The sequence below is a fragment of the Bos taurus genome, chromosome 28 (genome assembly GCF_002263795.3).
Source record: "Bos taurus isolate L1 Dominette 01449 registration number 42190680 breed Hereford chromosome 28, ARS-UCD2.0, whole genome shotgun sequence".
NCBI lineage: Eukaryota > Metazoa > Chordata > Mammalia > Artiodactyla > Bovidae > Bos > Bos taurus.
Window position 1 is genome coordinate 29151387 of NC_037355.1, and position 18756 is coordinate 29170142.

Below are 18756 nucleotides of genomic sequence, written 5' to 3' on the forward strand. Positions count from 1 at the left end.
CAAGTCAAATCACTGGGTTAGTAAAATTCAAATGAGCAACTCCATACTTCTACTAGGGCATAATACCACCATCAATCCCTTCTGCTCAAAAACAATTTGTATGTATATTTGATTTACAGAAAAAATCCTGATAAGGCAACTGCAGTGTCTTTGCCACCCTTAGGATACAATTGGAAAATAAAATCTTGTACAATACACATTTTAGATTTATTAAACTTAAGGAATTATGTGGGCTTCCCAGGTAGCTCAGTGGTAAAGAATCCACCTGCCAATGCTGGAGACTTGGGTTTGATCCCAGGTCGGAAAGATCCACTGGAGGAGGAAATGGCAATCCACTCCAGTATTCTTGCCTAGGAAATCCCATGGACAGGGGAGACTGGCGGGCTGTAGTCCACGCAGTTACAAAACAGTCAGACACGACATAGCCAGTAAAACAACAACAAGGAACATGTGGTAAAACAAACTATTCCAAAAGAACTGCTTTCAATGAAACTTAAAGATTGATTTTTTAAATTATTTTAACTGGAAGATAATTACTTTACAATATTGTGATTTTTGCCATACGTCGACATGAATCAGTCATGGGTGCACATGTGTCCCCCCATCCTGAACCCCCTCCCAAATCCCTCCCACCCTATCCCTCTGGGTTGTAGTAATTTTTTTTTTTAAAGCAAGCTAATACTACTTGAAAAATTATCATTTACAAAAAAGCAACATTCCCTTTAGAAAAGGACCTGTCCATACAAACAAGAACCAATCACCAGAAGCAACAGCAACCAATATGTTAATTACCTGGGAATAAACTTAAGAAAACTTTATACTGACCCTAAAATTAACTCAAAATGTATCCAAGATTATCTTGAAATCTAAAACTATAAACCTCTTGGGGAAAAAAGAGGTGTAAATCTTCATAACCTTGATTAAGCACTTAAACATTGATATCTAGACAATAATTTCTTAGATATGACACATAAAAAGCACATGAAACCAAGGAAAAAATTAAATTGGACTTCATCAAAATTTAAAACTTTCATCTTTCAGGAAACTTAAAAGACAACCAAAAGAATGGTAAAAAAAAAAAAAATTAAATTAAAAATCATATCTCTAACAAAAGTTTAATACCTAGTATACAGTATTCTTAGAACTGAACAATAGAAAAATAATCCACTTTTTAAATGAGAAAAGGGTTTGAAGAGACATTTCTTCAAAGAAGCCACAAATGGCCAATAAGTACATGAAAAAACTCAACATCACTAGTCATTCAGTTGCTTAGTCGTGTTCGACTCTTTGCGACCCTATGGACTGCAGCACGCCAGGCCTCCCTGTCGATCACCAACTCCCCGAGTTTACTCAAACTCACATCCATCGAGTCGGTGATGCCATCCAAACATCTCATCCTCTGTTGTCCCCTTCTCCTCCTGCCTTCAATCTTTCCCAGCATCAGGTCTTTTCAGATGACTCAGTTTTCAGGTGGCCAAAGTACTGGAGTTTCAGCTTCAGCATCAGTCCTTCCAATGAACACCCAGGACTGATCTCCTTTAGGATGGACTGGCTGAATCTCCTTGCAGTCCAAGGGACTGAGTCTTCTCCAACACCACAGTTCAAAAGCATCAATTCTTCTGCGCTCAGCTTTCTTTATAGCCCAACTTTCACATCCATACATAACTACTGGAAAAATCACAGCCTTGACTAGACAGACCTTTGTTGGCAAAGCAATGTCTCTGCTTTTTAATGTGCTGTCTACGTTGGTCATAACTTTCCTTCCACGGAGTAAGCGTCTTTTAATTTCATGGCTGCAGTCACCATCCGCAGTGATTTTGGAGCCCCCAAAAATCAAGTCTGTCACTGTTTCCCCATCTATTTGTCATGAAGTGATGGGACCAGATGCCATGATCTTTGTTTTCTGAATGCTGAGCTTTAAGCCAACTTTTTCACTCTCTTTCACTTTCATCAAGAGGCTCTTTAGTTCCTCTTCACTTTCTGTCATAAGGGTGATGTCATCTGCATATCTGAGGTTATTGATATTTCTCCCAGCAATCTTGATTCCAGCTTGTGCTTCATCCAGCCCAGTGTTTCTCATGATGTACTCTGCATATAAGTTAAATAAGCAGGGTGACAACATACAGCCATTACATACTCCTTTCCTGATTTGGAACCAGTCTGTCGTTCAATGTCCAGTTCTAATTGTTGCTTCCTAATCTGCATACAGATTTCTCAGGAGGCAGGTCAGGTAGACTGGTCTTCTCATATTTGCACAGTATGTTGTGATCCACACAGTCAAAGGCTTTGGCATAGTCAATAAAGCAGAAATAGATGTTTTTCTGGATCTTTCTTGCCTTTTTGATGATCCAATAGATGTTGGCAATTTGATCTCTGGTTCCTCTGCCTTTTCTAAAACCAGCTTGAACATCTGGAAGTTCACGGTTCACGTACTGCTGAAGCCTGGATTGGAGAATTTTGAGCATTACTTTGCTAGCGTGTGAGGTGAGTGCAATTGTGCGGTAGTTTGAGCATTCTTTGGCGTTGCCTTTCTTTGGGATTGGAATGAAAACTGATCTTTTCATGTCCTGTGGCCACTGCTGACTTTTCCAAATTTGCTGGCATATTGAGGGCAGCACTTTCAGCATCATCTTTTAGGACTGAAAATAGCCCAACTGGAATTCCATCACCTCCACCAGCTTTGTTTGTAGTGATGCTTCCTAAGGCCCAGTTGACTTTGCATTCCAGGATTTCTGTCTCTAGGTGAGAGATCACATCATCGTGATTATCTGGGTCGTGAAGATCTTTTTTGTACAGTTCTTCCGTGTATTCTTGTCACCTCTTAATATCTTCTGCTTCTGTTAGGTGCATACCATTTCTGTCCTTTATTGTGCCCATCTTTGCATGAAATGTTCCCTTGGTATCTCTAATTTTCTTGAAGAGATCGCTAGTCTTTCCCATTCTGTTGTTTTTCTCTATTTCTTTGCACTGATCACTGAGGGAGGCTTTCTTATCTCTCCTTGCTATTCTTTGGAACTCTGCATTCAAATAGGTATATCTTTCCTTTTCTCCTTTGGTTTTCGCTTCTCTTCTTTTCACAGCTATTTGTAAGGCCTCCTCAGACAGCCATTTTGCCTTTTTGCATTTTTTTTTCTTGGGGATGGTCTTGATCCCTGTCTCCTGTACAATGTCACAAACCTCCGTTCATAGTTCTTCAGGCACTCTTGTCTATCAGACCTAATCCCTTGAATCTATTTCTCACTTCCACTGTATAATCATAAAGGATTTGATTTTGGTCATACCTGAATGGTCTAGTGGTTTTTCCTACTTTCTTCAATTTAAGTCTGAATTTGGCAATAAGGAGTTCATGATCTGAGCCACAGTCAGCTCCTGGTCTTGTTTTTGCTGACTGTATAGAGCTTCTCCATCTTTGGCTGCAAAGAATATAATCAATATGATTTCAGTGTCGGCCATCTAGTGATGTCCATGTGTAGAGTCTTCTCTTGTGTTGCTGGAAGAGGGTGTTTGCTATGAACAGTGCATTCTCTCGGCAAAACTCTATCAGCCTTTGCCCTGCTTCATTCTGTACTCCAAAACCTAATTTGCCTGTTACTCCAGGTATCTCTTGCCTTACTACTTTTGCATTCCAGTCTCCAATAATGAAAAGGACATCTTTTTTGGGTGTTAGTTCTAGAAGGTCTTGTAGGTCTTCATAGAACCATTCAACTTCAGCTTCTTCAGCATTACTGGTCGGGGAACAGACTTGGATTACTGTGATACTGAATGGTTTGCCTTGGAAATGAACAGAGATCATTTTGTCATTTTTGAGATTGCACCCAAGTACTGCATTCGGACTCTTTTGTTGACTCATTTCTTCTAAGGGATTCTTGCCCACAGTAGTCAATATGATGGTCATCTGAGTTAAATTCACCCATTCCAGTCCTTTTTAGTTCGCTAATTCCTAAAATGCCGACATTCACTCTTGTCATCTGTTTGACCACTTCCAATTTGCCCTGATTCATGGACCTAACATTCCAGGTTCCTATGCAATATTGCTCTTTATAGAATTGGACTTTGCTTCTATCAGGGACTTCCCTGGTGACTCAGACGGTTAAGCATCTGTCTACAATGTGGGAGATCTGGGTTCGATACCTGGGTCAGGAAGATCCCCTGGAGAAGGAAACGGCAATCCATTCCATTACTATTGTCTGGAAAATCCCATGGACTGAGAAGCCTGATAGGCTACAGTCCATGGGGTCACAAAGAGTCGGACACAACTGAGCGACTTCACTCACTTGCTTCCAGCACCAGTCACATCTACAAATGGGTATTGTTTTTGCTTTGGCTCCATCTCTTCATTCTTTCTGGAATTATTTTTCCACTGATCTCCAGTAGCATATTGGACACCTACCGACCTGGGGAGTTCCTCTTTCAGTGTCCTATCTTTTTACCTTTTCATACTGTTCATGGGGTTCTCAAGGCAAGAATACTGAAGTGGTTTGCCATTCCCTTTTCCAGTGGACCACATTTTATCAGAACTCTCCACCATGACCTGTCCGTCTTGGGTGGCTCTACACAGCATGGCTCATAGTTTCACTGAGTTAGACAAGGCTGTGGTCCAAGTGATCAGATTGGTTAGTTTTCTACGATTGTGGTTTTCAATCTGTCTGCCCACTGATGCAGAAAAATAGAGGCTTATGGAAGTTTCCTGATGGGAGAGACTGAATGAGGGGGAAACTGGGTCTTGTTCTGATGGGCGGGGTTATGCTCAGTAAATCTTTAACAATTTTCTGTTGATGGGTGGAGCTGTATTCCCTCCCTGCTATTTACCTGAGGCCAAACTACAGTGGAGGTAATGAAGATAATGGTGACCTCCCTCAAAAGATGCCATGCATGTACTGCTACACTCAGTGCCCCCAACCCTGCAGCAGGCCTCCACTGACCCACGCCTCAGCTGGAGACTCCTGGACACTCCCAGGCAAGCATGGGTCAGTCTCTTGTGGGGTCACTGCTCCTTTCTCCCGGGTCCTGGTGCACACAAGGTTCTGTTACGTCATTATGGAAATGTAAATGAAATACCGCTATGAGATACCACTTCACAACCCCTAGGATAGCTATAGTAATAAAAAGAGTAAGTATTGACAAGGATGTGAAGAAACTGGAATACTCATACATTGCTGATAGGAATGTAAAATGGTGTAGCTACTTTGGAAAACAGTTTTCCTAAAAGTTATAGGAACTTTTCAGTTCCTAAAAAAGTTAAACATGGAGTCACCATATGACCCAACAATTCCACTACTAGGTCTATACCCAAACCAAATGAAAGCACATATCCACATAAATATTTGTACAGAAATGTCCACAGCAGCATTAATTGCAAATAGGTGGAAACAACCCAAATGATGACTGAATAAACAAAATTTGATATAACCATACAATGGAATCTTATTTGCCCATAAAAGGAAATGAAGTACTAATAATGCTACAATACAAATAAACCCCAAAAACATTATGTTACATGAAAAAAAATCTACAGACATTAAAAAGAAGCATATTAGTGATTGCCTAGAGCTGGGGGAGGGAGAGGAGAGTGACTGCTAATAGATCTGAGGTGTCTTTTTGGAGTGATTTATTTGAAAAAGGATTAAAATTGATTGTCATAATGGTTACACAACTCTGTAGATGTATTAAAATCCACTGAATTGTACACTTTAAGAGGTAAATTATATGGTATGTGAATTATATCTCAATAAAGCTGTTTGAAAAAAAAAGGAAATCAAGAACTTTCTTGGTGGTACAGTGGATAAGAATCTGCCTGCCAATGTAGGGGGCACAGGTCTGATCCCTAGTCCAAGATCAAACCTGCTGCAGAGCAACTAAGCAACAAGAGAAGCCACGGCAATAAGAAAACCACACATGGCAACTAGAGGGTAGCCCCTGCTCACAGCAACCAGAGTAAGCCTGCCCAAAGCAAAGACCCAGCACAGCCAAAAATAAAATCAATGAATAAAATTATTTTAAAAAATCAACATAAACTCTCATTTCACTAGGTAAATCTGGGAGTAGGAATGCTAGGTTCCACAGTAAGTATATATAGTGGTGGTGGTTTAGTGGTTTATTTGCTAAGTCATGGCCAACTCTTGTGATCCCACGGACCGTAGCCTGACAGGCTCCTCTGTCCATGGGATTTTGCAGGCAAGAATACTGGAGTGGGCTGCCATTCCCTTCTCCAGGGGATCTTCCTAGCCCAGAGATCAAACCCAGTCTCCCACATTGCAGGCAGATTCTTTACCGGTTAAGCCACCAGAAAAGCCCACCCATATATATGTTTACTTTCATAAAAAACTGCCAAATGTTAAAGTCGCTATACTGTTTTCATTGCCCGTGTCAACAAATGAAAGCTCCAACTGCCCCATGGTCTCGTCAGCATTTGGTATTGTTTTATTTTTCCTTTCTTCCTTCATTTTTCTTAATGTCTTAATTTTCTCACTACTGGTTTCTCATTGTGGTTTTATCTTACAACTCTTCAATTATCAATGATGTTTAGTATCTTTAGGTATATTTACTTGCTATCCATATTCCTTTTTTGGTAAAGTTTCTACTTAAATCCTTTTGTCAAATTTTTAATTAGGCTATTCACTTACTATTGAAGGTTGTGAGTTCTGTAGATATTCTGGATACAAGTTTTCTGTTAGATATGTGATAGGAGAATATTAACTCCCAGGTCTGTGGCTTGCCTTTTCACTTTCTTAACACTCTTTCAAACAGCATCAGATCAGATCAGATCAGCCGCTCAGTTGTGTCCGACTCTTTGCGACCCTATGAATTGCAGCACACCAGGCCTCCCTGTCCATCACCAACTCCCGGAGTTCACTCAGACTCACGTCCATCCAGTCAGTGATGCCATCCAGCCATCTCATCCTCTGTTGTCCCCTTCTCCTGCTGCCCCCAATCCCTCCCAGCATCAGAGTCTTTTCCAATGAGTCAACTCTTCGCATGAAGTGGCCAAAGTACTGGAGTTTCAGCTTTAGCATCATTCCTTCCAAAGAAATCCCAGGGCTGATCTCCTTCAGAATGGACTGGTTGGATCTCCTTGCAGTCCAAGGGACTCTCAAGAGCCTTCTCCAACACCACAGTTCAAAAGCATCAATTCTTCGGCGCTCAGCCTTCTTCACAGTCCATACATGACCTCAGGAAAACCCATAGCCTTTGACTAGACGAACCTTTGTTGGCAAAGTAATGTCTCTGCTTTTGAATATGCTATCTAGGTTGGTCATAACTTTCCTTCCAAGGAGTAAGCATCTTTTAATTTCATGGCTGCAATCACCATTTGTAGTGATTTTGGAGCCCCGAAAAATAAAGTCTGACACTGTTTCCACTGTTTCCCCATCTATTTCCCATGAAGTGGTGGGACCGGATGCCATGATCTTCGTTTTCTGAATGTTGAGCTTTAAGCCAACTTTTTCACTCTCCACTTTCACTTTCATTAAGAGGCTTTTGAGTTCCTCTTCACTTTCTGCCATAAGGGTGGTGTCATCTGCATATCTGAGGTGATTGATATTTCTCCCAGCAATCTTGATTCCAGTTTGTGTTTCTTCCAGTCCAGCGTTTCTCATGATGTACTCTGCATATAAGTTAAATAAACAGGGTGACAATATACAGCCTTGACGAACTCCTTTTCCTATTTGGAACCAGTCTGTTGTTCCATGTCCAGTTCTAACTGTTGCTTCCTGACCTGCATACAAATTTCTTAAGAGGCAGATCAGGTGGTCTGGTATTCCCATCTCTTTCAGAATTTTCCACAGTTTATTGTGATCCACACAGTCAAAGGCTTTGGCATAGTTAATAAAGCAGAAATAGATGTTTTTCTAGAACTCTCTTGCTTTTCCTATGATCCAGCGGATGTTGGCAATTTGATCTCTGGTTCCTCTGCCTTTTCTAAAACCAGCTTGAACATCAGGAAGTTCACGGTTCACATATTGCTGAAGCCTGGCTTGGAGAATTTTGAGCATTACTTTACTAGCGTGTGAGATGAGTGCAATTGTGCAGTAGTTTGAGCATTCTTTGGCATTGCCTTTCTTTGAGATTGGAATGAAAACTGACCTTTTCCAGTCCTGTGGCCACTGCTGAGTTTTCCAAATTTGCTGGCATATTGAGTGCAGCACTTTCACAGCATCATCTTTCAGGATTTGGAATAGTTCAACTGGAATTCCATCACCTCCACTAGCTTTGTTCGTAGTGATGCTTTCTAAGGCCCACTTGACTTCACATTCCAGGATGTCTGGCTCTAGGTCAGTGATCACACCATCGTGATCATCTGGGTCGTGAAGATCTTTTTTGTACGGTTCTTCTGTGTATTCTTGCCATCTCTTCTTAATATCTTCTGCTTCTGTTAGGTCCATACCATTTCTGTCCTTTATCGAGCTCATCTTTGCATGAAATGTTCCTTTAGTATCTCTGATTTTCTTGAAGAGATCCCTAGTCTTTCCCATTGTGTTGTTTCCTCTATTTCTTTGCACTGATCGCTGAAGAAGGCTTTCTTATCTCTTCTTGCTATTCTTTGGTACTCTACATTCAGATGTTTATATCTTTCCTTTTCTCCTTTGGTTTTCGCTCTTCTTCTTTTCACAGCTATTTGTAAGGCCTCCCCAGACAGCCATTTTGCTTTTTTGCATTTATTTTCTATGGGAATGGTCTTGATCCCTGTCTCCTGTACAATGTCACGAACCTCATTCCATAGTTCATCAGGCACTCTATCTATCAGATCTAGGCCCTTAAATCTATTTCTCACTTCCACTGTATAATCATAAGGGATTTGATTTAGGTCATACCTGAATGGCCTAGTGGTTTTTCCTACTTTCTTCAATTTAAGTCTGAATTTGGCAATAAGGAGTTCATGATCTGAGCCACAGTCAGCTCCTGGTCTTGTTTTTGCTGACTGTATAGAGCTTCTCCATCTTCGGCTGCAAAGAATATAATCAATCTGATTTCGGTGTTGACCATCTGGTGATGTCCATGTAGAGAGTCTTCTCTTGTGTTGTTGGAAGAGGGTGTTTGTTATGACCAGTGCATTTTCTTGGCAAAACTCTATTAGTCTTTGCCCTGCTTCATTCCATATTCCAAGGCCAAATTTGCCTGTTACTCCAGGTGTTTCTTGACTTCCTACTTTTGCATTCCAGTCCCCTATAATGAAAAGGACATCTTTTTTGGGTGTTAATTCTAAAAGGTCTTGTAGGTCTTCATAGAACCGTTCAACTTCAGCTTCTTCAGCGTTACTGGTTGGGGCATAGACTTGGATTACTGTGATATTGAATGGTTTGCCTTGGAAACGAACAGAGATCATTCTGTCGTTCTAGAGATTGCATCCAAGTACTGCACTTCGGACTCTTTGTTGACCATGATGGCAACTCCATTTCTTCTGAGGGATTCCTGCCCACAGTAGTAGATATAATGGTCATCTGAGTTAAATTCACCCATTCCAGTCCATTTCAGTTCGCTGATTCCTAGAATGTCGACATTCACTCTTGCCATCTCTTGTTTGACCACTTCCAACTTGCCTTGATTCGTGGACCTGACATTCCAGGTTCCTATGCAATATTGCTCTTTACAGCATCAGACCTTGCTTCTATCACCAGTCACATCCACAGCTGGGTATTGTTTTTGCTTTGGCTCTATCCCTTCATTCTTTCTGGAGTTATTTCTCCACTGATCTCCAGAAGCATATTGGGCACCTACTGACCTGGGGAGTTTCTCTTTCAGTATCCTATCATTTTGCCTTTTCATACTGTTCATGGGGTTCTCAAGGCAAGAATACTGAAGTGGTTTGCCGTTCCCTTCTCCAGTGGACCACATTCTGTCAAATCTCTCCACCATGCATAAGTTCTTAATTTTGAAGGTGAACATAGTACTGATTTATTCATTTATGGATCATGCTTTTGGTGTCTAACTTTTTGCTGATTAAAAAAAAAAAAACTCTGCTCAATCTAAGGTCCAAAAGATTGTCTTATATTTTCTTCAAGTTATTTTCTAGCTTTAGGTCTTATTTTGAGATCTATGAACCATTTTGAGCCAGTTTTTGCATAGACTATGGGGAATTGTTGCACTGAGGCTATAATAAAGAAAAATTTTCTATTTTGATGTTTGAAGGCTAACTGCCTTAAAGCCCACTTCCCTCTCCCTTTGCCCCACATCTGGATAAGTCAGTATGAAAGCCTGGCCATTCTCTCCACTATCAATGGGAAGCTAAAACCATGAACATCCCACACACGGGAACTATCACACTCCAAGTCACGATGAAAATTAAACTCAACCACCCTACTTCACTTTTGCTTCATTCTGGACTAAACCTAAGACCTCTCCTTAAGGAATCCTTTTGCGTTGACTTGGTGAGTAAATCTTATTTCCTATTTCATATCCATTGGTGCCTTTCTGTCATCTGTTACAATATTTATACAAATTCCTGAGCAAGGGGCTGCCCAGTGTCCAACAGAGGATATGAGATGCCCAAATAAGATGGAGTTTTTTTATATATGAACATACAACTATTCCAGATTATCCTTTCTCTACTGAATTGCCTTAGTACCCTCATCAAAACAAACTGACCATTTTGCATGTCTGAATTCTCTATTTTTTTCCATTGATCTGTAAGTTTGCCTATTCTCCATCTTTACTCTTGAGTATTGCAGTAATATAATAAGTTGAAATCACAAGTTTTTCAACTTTTTTGTCTTTTTCAAAATTGTTTTACCTTTTTCTAGTTCCATTGTTTTCCTATATCAATTTTAGAATCAGCTTGTTACTTTCTATAGGAAATCCTCTCCTCCTGAGATCTGGCTGGAATTGCATTGACTCTATAGATGAGCTCAGGACAAATGGTTATCTTAACAATATTAACTCTTCCAACACATGAATATGGTATCTCTCTCCACTTATGTAGGTATTCTTTGGTTTCTTCCATTAGTGTCTTATAATTTTCATTATATAAATCTTGCACGTGTCTTGTAAAGCTAATACTAAATATTTTATAAGTTTTGGTGCTATTGAGATGGTACTTTAAATTTTTTATTTCCAATTGTCCTTGGCTATTATATAGAAATACAACTGATTGTTATATACTGACCTTCTATCCTTCAACCTTGCAGAATTCAATTATAGAGTTTTTTTTTTAAAATCTTTCTGCACAGAAAAAGATTTTCTGCACAGACATTCTGTCCACGATTAGACCCGATTGCTGCCCTTTGAAACACACTGTTAAAAGAATTAAAACAAGCCACAGTCTGGGAAAAAATATTTCCCTATCACATATGCAGCTATTCCACTCTTAGACATTTATGTCAGAGAAAAGAAAGTATATATTCCTCCAAAGACTTATATGTGAATGCTCATAGTAGCTTTATTTATAATAGTTAAAAGCTGAAAACCACCCAAATGGCCGTCAATAAGAACATGGACTAAAACAAAGTTTTGCAGTATATCCATACAATATAATATTATCCAACAATAAAAAGACACAAACACATAATAATATGGATGAATTTCAAAGCACTAATACTGAGTTTAAGAAGCCAGACATCCCCCCCCACCACAAGAAGTACATACTATATGAGGGGTCTCAAACAGTAGGACACGACAGAGTGACTGAACTGAAAGTCCTTTAATTGTTATCAGATTGATTAAAAAAGCCCAATTCAATCCCCTAGAAAATTCTTAGTGGGAAGAAAAAATGACTAGTATAAGAATTTTTACTGTCATGTGTTTCTTTTCCAAAATAAAAAAAAAGTAAAGGTAGAAAGAAAACTAGTTAAGGTTTTGCTAAACAGGTAGATAAAATAAAATAAACCACTAAATTTCAGGCTTCTCTTCACAATATTTACAGTGAAGAAATAGTTCAAGTGCCCAACAAGAAAAAAAGACAGAGTATATTAACTTGATATAATATCACTATTTACATGAAAAATATGCAAACCAAAACATGGACACTAAACATGGACATTTATATAAAACACTAAGCAGGAAGTTTAAGAAGTCCAAGAGAGTACTCACCCACTGATGACAACTATATAAGAAACATAAATCTCTATACTATATTGTTTTTGTCAATGCACAACCAAATGCACTAATAGTCACACTGATCATCCAAACAACCTCAGGAAAAGGAATGTTTTTCATTATATCAAGTTCAAAACTGTTGGAGTAAACATAATGAAATCCTTTGAGTTTCATTAGTTTTTACTGAAGCACAATTATTTGGCTAGAAAAAACTAATGAGAGAATAGCTTTAATTTATACAAATAAATTTCATAGGGTAGAAACATAAACGAAGCTTTAATTAATGAAGCTTTCACAAAACCATATACCCACTTTATTTGGCTTGTCTCATATATTCATTTACTATACACACCCACACACTCGCACCTTATAATGTAATTCTAAGATTCAAGATCTTAGGACTTCCCTGGTGGTCCAGTGGCTAAGACTCCAAGCTCCCAATGCAGGAGGCCCACTGGGTTCCATCCGTGGTCAGAGAACTAGATCCCACATATCACAACTAAGAGTTTGCATGGCACAATGGCCTGGTGCAGCCAAATAAACAAATATTTTTTAAAAGATTCAAGATCTCACTGTAAGAAGAGCAATAAAGTGTAATGCCAAGGGTCTATGCAATTTATTTACCTTCAAGCATTTTCCACTTTTAGAGCAGAACCAAAGATATGTTACAATATGTAAGGGGGTGAGGGGAGGCCAACATGATGTATAATTACCTAGGCAATTAAGCAATTCAACAATTCTCCAACTAACTTATTCACTTTGTTAAAAACTATTCTCTGCACAGTTGTTCAGTCATGTCAGACTTTTCGTGACCCTTCGGACTGTAGCCCACCAGGCTCCTCTGTCCAGGGAATTTCTCAGGCAAGAATACTGGAGTGGGTTGCCATTTCCTCCTCCAGGGTATCATTCCCAACCCAGGAAATGAACCCATCTTCTGCACTGCAGTCGGATTCCTTACCGTTGAGCCATCCAGGAAGCCCTAAAAACTCTTTTAGCCAAAGTTTACTAGGGTAATCTATACAGTCAAGGCCAGTCAGATATAAAGCCTAGATCTATTTTCCAAAATATTCAAGAAATCCTGCCTCAAGATACCTAGATGCCTTTATTCTGTATCTCTTTTTACTTTTTAGTTCTTAACAGGGTTAGGGTTTTTAGAATTTACAGATGCACTTATGGAGGGAGAGAATTTCTGTAAATGGTGATTAAAATTCCACACTGATATGTGTACTTGCATTTTCAGACCCAGAGTCCACACCTTCTATCAGATTTCCAATGGACTTCACGACCACAAAATAGGTTGAGAAGTACTACTATGAATCCCACAGGGACACTTTTCAAATCTAAGTGATGTAATTATATTTCTCCCAGTTGATAACTGCTAAGTAAAATAAGGCATTCTATTCACAGAAGTGAAGGCTCACAAGCTTTAGGCTGCATCCATGGAATAAAAGCAGGAGCTCAAACCTATCTGCCCTATAAAAGATACTGCTTGTCAGTATACAACCCACTCTGAGGTAACAGAAAAGGTTAACATCTCCTTACCAAAAAGCAAAGATTCACCTGCAACAACCTGCAGTACTCTGGTAATACACAGCCTTTTTTTTTTTTTCATTAGTCTTTTACACTAATTTTTTCTGCAATAATTAAAAGTATATTTTCATTTTTTTCACTATTTTAATTACCAAAATGGCAAATACAATTATCTGCTTACAAAAATCCTTGATTTTCAGTACTTCAAAATAAAACTCATTGTAGGATATCAAAGGAAATAGCATTCTTCACCTAAAGACACAAAGTAATCCTTTTCGTAGTAACTATGTTAAATCTATAAGAATCCTTTGCCATCAGACATCTAAAATATCACAGGACTTAAGGCATAATGTACTAAAACCAAAACTGACAGGACTTTCAAAACTAAGTAACAGGACTTCCCCAGTGGTCCAGTAGTTAAAAATCCGAGGACCTGGATTTGATCCCTGCCTGGTCTGGAAATATCTCACATGTGAAGGAGTAACTAAGCCCATGTGCCCAACTACTCAAACCCCTGCAGAGCTCTAAAAGAGAAGCCACCGCTATAAAAAGCCTGTGCAGGGCAACTAGAGAGTAGTCCCTGCTCACCACAATTAAAGAAAGCCCATGGGCAGAAAGGGAGAGCCAGCACAGCCAAAAATAAATAAATAAAAAAGTTTTAAGGTAAGTAATAAAACTTACACTTCCCACGATTGGGGGGAGGAAGGTAAATATGAAGTTCATCGTTAAGATTAGGAATTACATTCACAGGCGAAAAGTCAAAGTTTAAAAAAAAAATCACTGAATGTCTACTTAAATTTTAAATCAAGGGAAAAACCCTTATTCAAGGTTGTTCACTTTCAGCTTCTTAAATATTTCTTGCTTATTATATCCATTTTTCCCACAGATATTTGATCAGAAAAATCCCTTTTAAGTGTTTCATAAATTAAATTCCAGTATTCCCGCTATGAATATTTCATCAGATTTTTAGGAAAAGACTAGCCTCATTCATAAGCTACATATAAATCTAAAAGGGGAAATACGTTTCTTGCCAGAACCTATTAAAAAAAAAAAGAAGAGGCAAAAGTTGATGAAAGAACACTGCTGCCACGTCTTTTCCCTTCCCCCACTCAGTAGTGGCTATTCCATTCCTTCAGAGTGCATTCCAAGGGAAAGTCCAAGAGCCACAGCTCTCAAGAGAAACCAGAAACAGTTAAGTTGAAACTGGCAAGCCTCTTTGGCCTTTTAGATCAATTTCCTAAAAGGAGATCCAGCTTCTACTTCATCCCTTTCTTAAAGCAAACAGTGCAAAATTCCAAGTCCTGTCCATTCTATCCGGAACGTCTATGTTGTTAGTGTCTACGACCTGACTGCATTTAATACATTCGATTATTTAGGAGAAATGGTCTTATGAAACCATTCCCCTCGCCCCCTTAAAAACATGCAGCTGCGGGCCATCCATGTAACTCAACTCAGACTTCTCACACAGCCACGGAATTTGATTTACTGATGTGGACTTTTAAAAGCTGCAAATTCGGCTGAGAGAAAGAGAGGGGGAGGGGAGAAGCTCATGTGCCTTTAAAAAATTTTTGTAGCAGAAGAAGGAAGGAAGAAGACTAGCTTCCCTGATCACTGGAAGTTCTGACAGCCGACTTCCTCAACCTAGCTGCCGGAAACTCGCTGCCCGGGGCTACCTCCAGCTGCTCAATCAGCCCGCGGCGCGCAACAGATGAGTTAAACCTGAACTTTCCTGGGTAGGTCTGCTTCCCAGACCCCACGACTCCGGCAGAATAAAAATGCCCGAGCGCTTCAGCCTCTGGTCTAAGCTTTAAAAACCGCTCTCTATTGCCACATGCTAACCATCTGCGGCTGTGGAGGCCGAAAACCCTTGCATACCCCTCAGCTTTGAAGGGAGGGACCCACGTAGGCGAGGCGCTTGGAAAACTCAACAGGGTGATTCCTCCCCAGGAAGGAATATTCAAGAAAGTGCTGGTCCCCGGGGCGGAGACTGAGGCTGCCGCAGCCCTAGCGGTCCGGGGCGCCAACCTGCGAGGCGGTGGAAAGGGGAGCACGGAGGACTGCTAAAGGGCCTCTGGGGCTCCCAGGGGAAACGGGGCTCAGGGCGAGTCTCCAAAGGAGAAAGTACTGAGGCAACAGTAGTAAACTGGGGAGCACACCCCCCGCCCCCGAGCCATACCACGAGAGGGGGCAGGGACCAGACCAGCAGAGCCATCGAGAAAGGCCACGGCTGCCCAAGGACTGCAGCCTCAGTCCCCAAGGTCGGGCGAATGTCTCACCTGGGAAGTGGCACGCGAGAGCTGCGCGTTCTTCAGTACCCGGTCGCCTGCACCCGGCCGGCTACCTACTCCTTTCCCTCAGCCCGCTGGCGGCGCGACTGGGCAGCAGAGGGAGCCAGTTAGCCCTTTTATAACCTCCAGACTGCGACGGCTGCGCTGAGGAGGAGGCGACTGCAACCCTCGCTACGTGAGCTCGATCACACCAGCGGCCCGGCGTCTGCGCAGGCGCCCAGCCCCGGCCCTCTCCGCCCCTACCCGTGGCCCACGGCCCACGCCCCGGACTCCTCACCAGCCCGTGGAGTCTGAGGCCGAGAGGAGGGACCGGCGGGCGGGCCTGGGATGTAACGCGCCTGCGCGGGGCTCTCACCACGCCACCGTCTCCATGGTTACTTGGGATTTGCGCTGCTTCTTTCAACAGGTTGTTTAGAGCCTGAATTTTGGGATCAGCACCTCAATCAGGCCTGAGCGACGAAAGCACCAGCGAGGAAATGTCTTAAATGTGAGAAGAGGAACATAGAAGCGTAGAAAATAGAGCAGAAAAGAATAAGTATTGGGTGGAAAACAACACAGTATATTCTGTCTTGCTGTCTCGGCCCTGAGGCTTTTTGCTTTACCTACCTCCCTCTGTCACCTACACTCATTTTATGTGTATCTTGTTCCATCTCACATCTTTATACTTAATCAGTAGATAACGGACTACGCGCTCCAGAGATTTCTGGGTTCAATTTCTGGCTCAGTCCCATAAAACTATGGGGATTGATCTCTCTGTATCTCAGTTTCCTGCAAAATGAGAATGACAAATAGGTACCTCATAGTACCTTCCTCGTTGTGAGGATTAAATGAGATGATGTATGTAAAGCACTTAGAACATGCTTAGCACACAGAAAGGATTTGGTAATTATTAGATGGTGCTGTAGTGGTCATGTATGGATGTGAGAGTTGGACTGTGAAGAAAGCTCAGCGCCGAAGAATTGATGCTTTTAAACTGTGGTGTTGGAGAAGACTCTTGAGAGTCCCTTGGACTGCAAGGAAATCCAACCAGTCCATTCTAAAGGAGATCAGCCCTGGGATTTCTTTGGAAGGAATGATGCTAAAGCTGAAACTCCAGTACTTTGGCCACCTCATGCGAAGAGTTGACTCATTGGAAAAGACTCTGATGCTGGGAGGGATTGGGGGCAGGAGGAGAAGGGGACGACAGAGGATGAGATGGCTGGATGGTATCACTGACTCGATGGACGTGAGTCTCAATGAACTCTGGGGGATGGTGATGGACAGGGAGGCCTGGCGTGCTGCAGTTCATGGGGTCGCAAAGAGTCGGACACGAATGAGCGACTGAACTGACTGACTGAACTGAGCATATAAGAAACCCAGTCTTGTGTCTGGTCTTCGTTTAACATTTCCCTTAGCCGTTATATTCCTAAAAGAAGTCTTAACTATCTGGAAGCAGACAATGAAGGAAAAAAGACTTCTCTAAGACTTGTTAGTCATTAAACATTGTTTCTAAAGTTTTCCATGAATGATAAACGGCACAGCAATAATTAAGATTTAACTCTTATCTAGGAGGTGGGGTTGATTATACAGATAAAGAAATAATCATAGAGAGGGTACTTAGGGAACATTAGGCAACTCAAAGGAAATACAGTGAAAAATATAGTGAACCACTAATCAGCGGTTCTCAGAGTGTGGTCAGGGAATTCACAGGAAAAAAAATTACTTCATACTAAAAGTTTATTTGCCTTTTTCATGCTAATGAAAGTACAGTGGGGTTTTGCAGAGACTACAGGTCCTGGGATATTGCAACAGAGTGCACACAGAAGAATGAGAATCTTCTATTAGGTCAGATATTTAAAGAGATCTGCAGAAATGTAAAATAATGTCACTCTTCTCACTAATTCTTTTTGCTCTGGAAAAGTTATTTTTTGTTAAAAAGTATTTTAACATGTACGTGCTAAGTTGCTTGAGTCATGTCTGACTCTGAACCTATATGGACTGTAGCCTGCCAGGCTTCTCTGTCCATAGGATTCTCCAGGCAAGAATACTGGAGTGGATGCCATGCCCTCCACCAGGGGATCTTACTGACCCAGGGATCCAACCCCTGTCTCCTGCATTGGCAGGCGGGTTCTTTACCAATAGCGCCACCTGTAAACCCTGTTAACGTATAGTCAAAGTGAAAGTCACTCAGTCGTGTCCAACTCTTTGCGATCCCATGGACTATACAGTCCATGGAATTCTCCAGACCAGAATACTGGAGTGGGTAGCCTTTCCCTTCTCCAGGGGATCTTCCCAACCCAAGGATCCAACCCAGGTCTCCCATTGACATGTAACATGTAATAAAGTGGTTACTTTATTATTGTTGTTTTTAAATGAATTAAATATTTTGCATGTTTGTTTTAACTGCTGATACAGTCAATTTTGATAGATATCCACGTAAAAGCATTTTGGAGTTCTCAATACTTTTTAGGAGCATGAAGTGGTTATGAGATCAAAGAGTTTGAGAACCACTAGTCTAAACAAAAAGCAGGGAGCCTTTGACCTAAAGGGCAAGGCAAAGATCTTTTCCTTAAATCTTGGTCTCAAGTAAAACTATAATCAGTGGTATCCACTGGCCCTATATAGAGCCGAAAATCCTGAAAACTGCAATTTACCCTGTAAATAAAATGGCTCCAGACCTTGAGACAGATTTAGTGAAGCTAAGAAAGTCTCAGCTTTAGGGGGACTTCATTTGCAGTAGCCCTGTCCAAGACCCTGGAAGGGACTTAGCAATACACTCACACAGTCTTATGCTTTTGTAAAATTTGTGAAAGTAAACATTTTACCTGCAATCTTTAGACTGCTAATTCTTTTCTCACTGATTTCCCTCCGTCACACGTCCCCTTGTCTAGTGTTGGAATGGCTAGAAGGCATTTTTATAATAACTGAAGGG

The 18756-nt window shown here is 41.0% G+C and overlaps 1 protein-coding gene across 8 annotated transcripts in view; it reads right to left on the reverse strand.

Moving 5' to 3' along the window:
* The window catches only part of P4HA1 (prolyl 4-hydroxylase subunit alpha 1), a 100219-nt gene extending 84282 nt beyond the window's left edge, over window positions 1–15937 (reverse strand). For 7 of the 8 annotated variants that reach the window (XM_059882509.1, XM_059882511.1, XM_059882514.1 and 4 more), the window contains exon 1: window positions 15834–15937. The gene's annotated coding sequence lies outside the window, so the exon portion shown is untranslated. 8 annotated transcript variants of the gene reach the window in all.
* Window positions 15938–18756: the final 2819 nt, after the last annotated feature.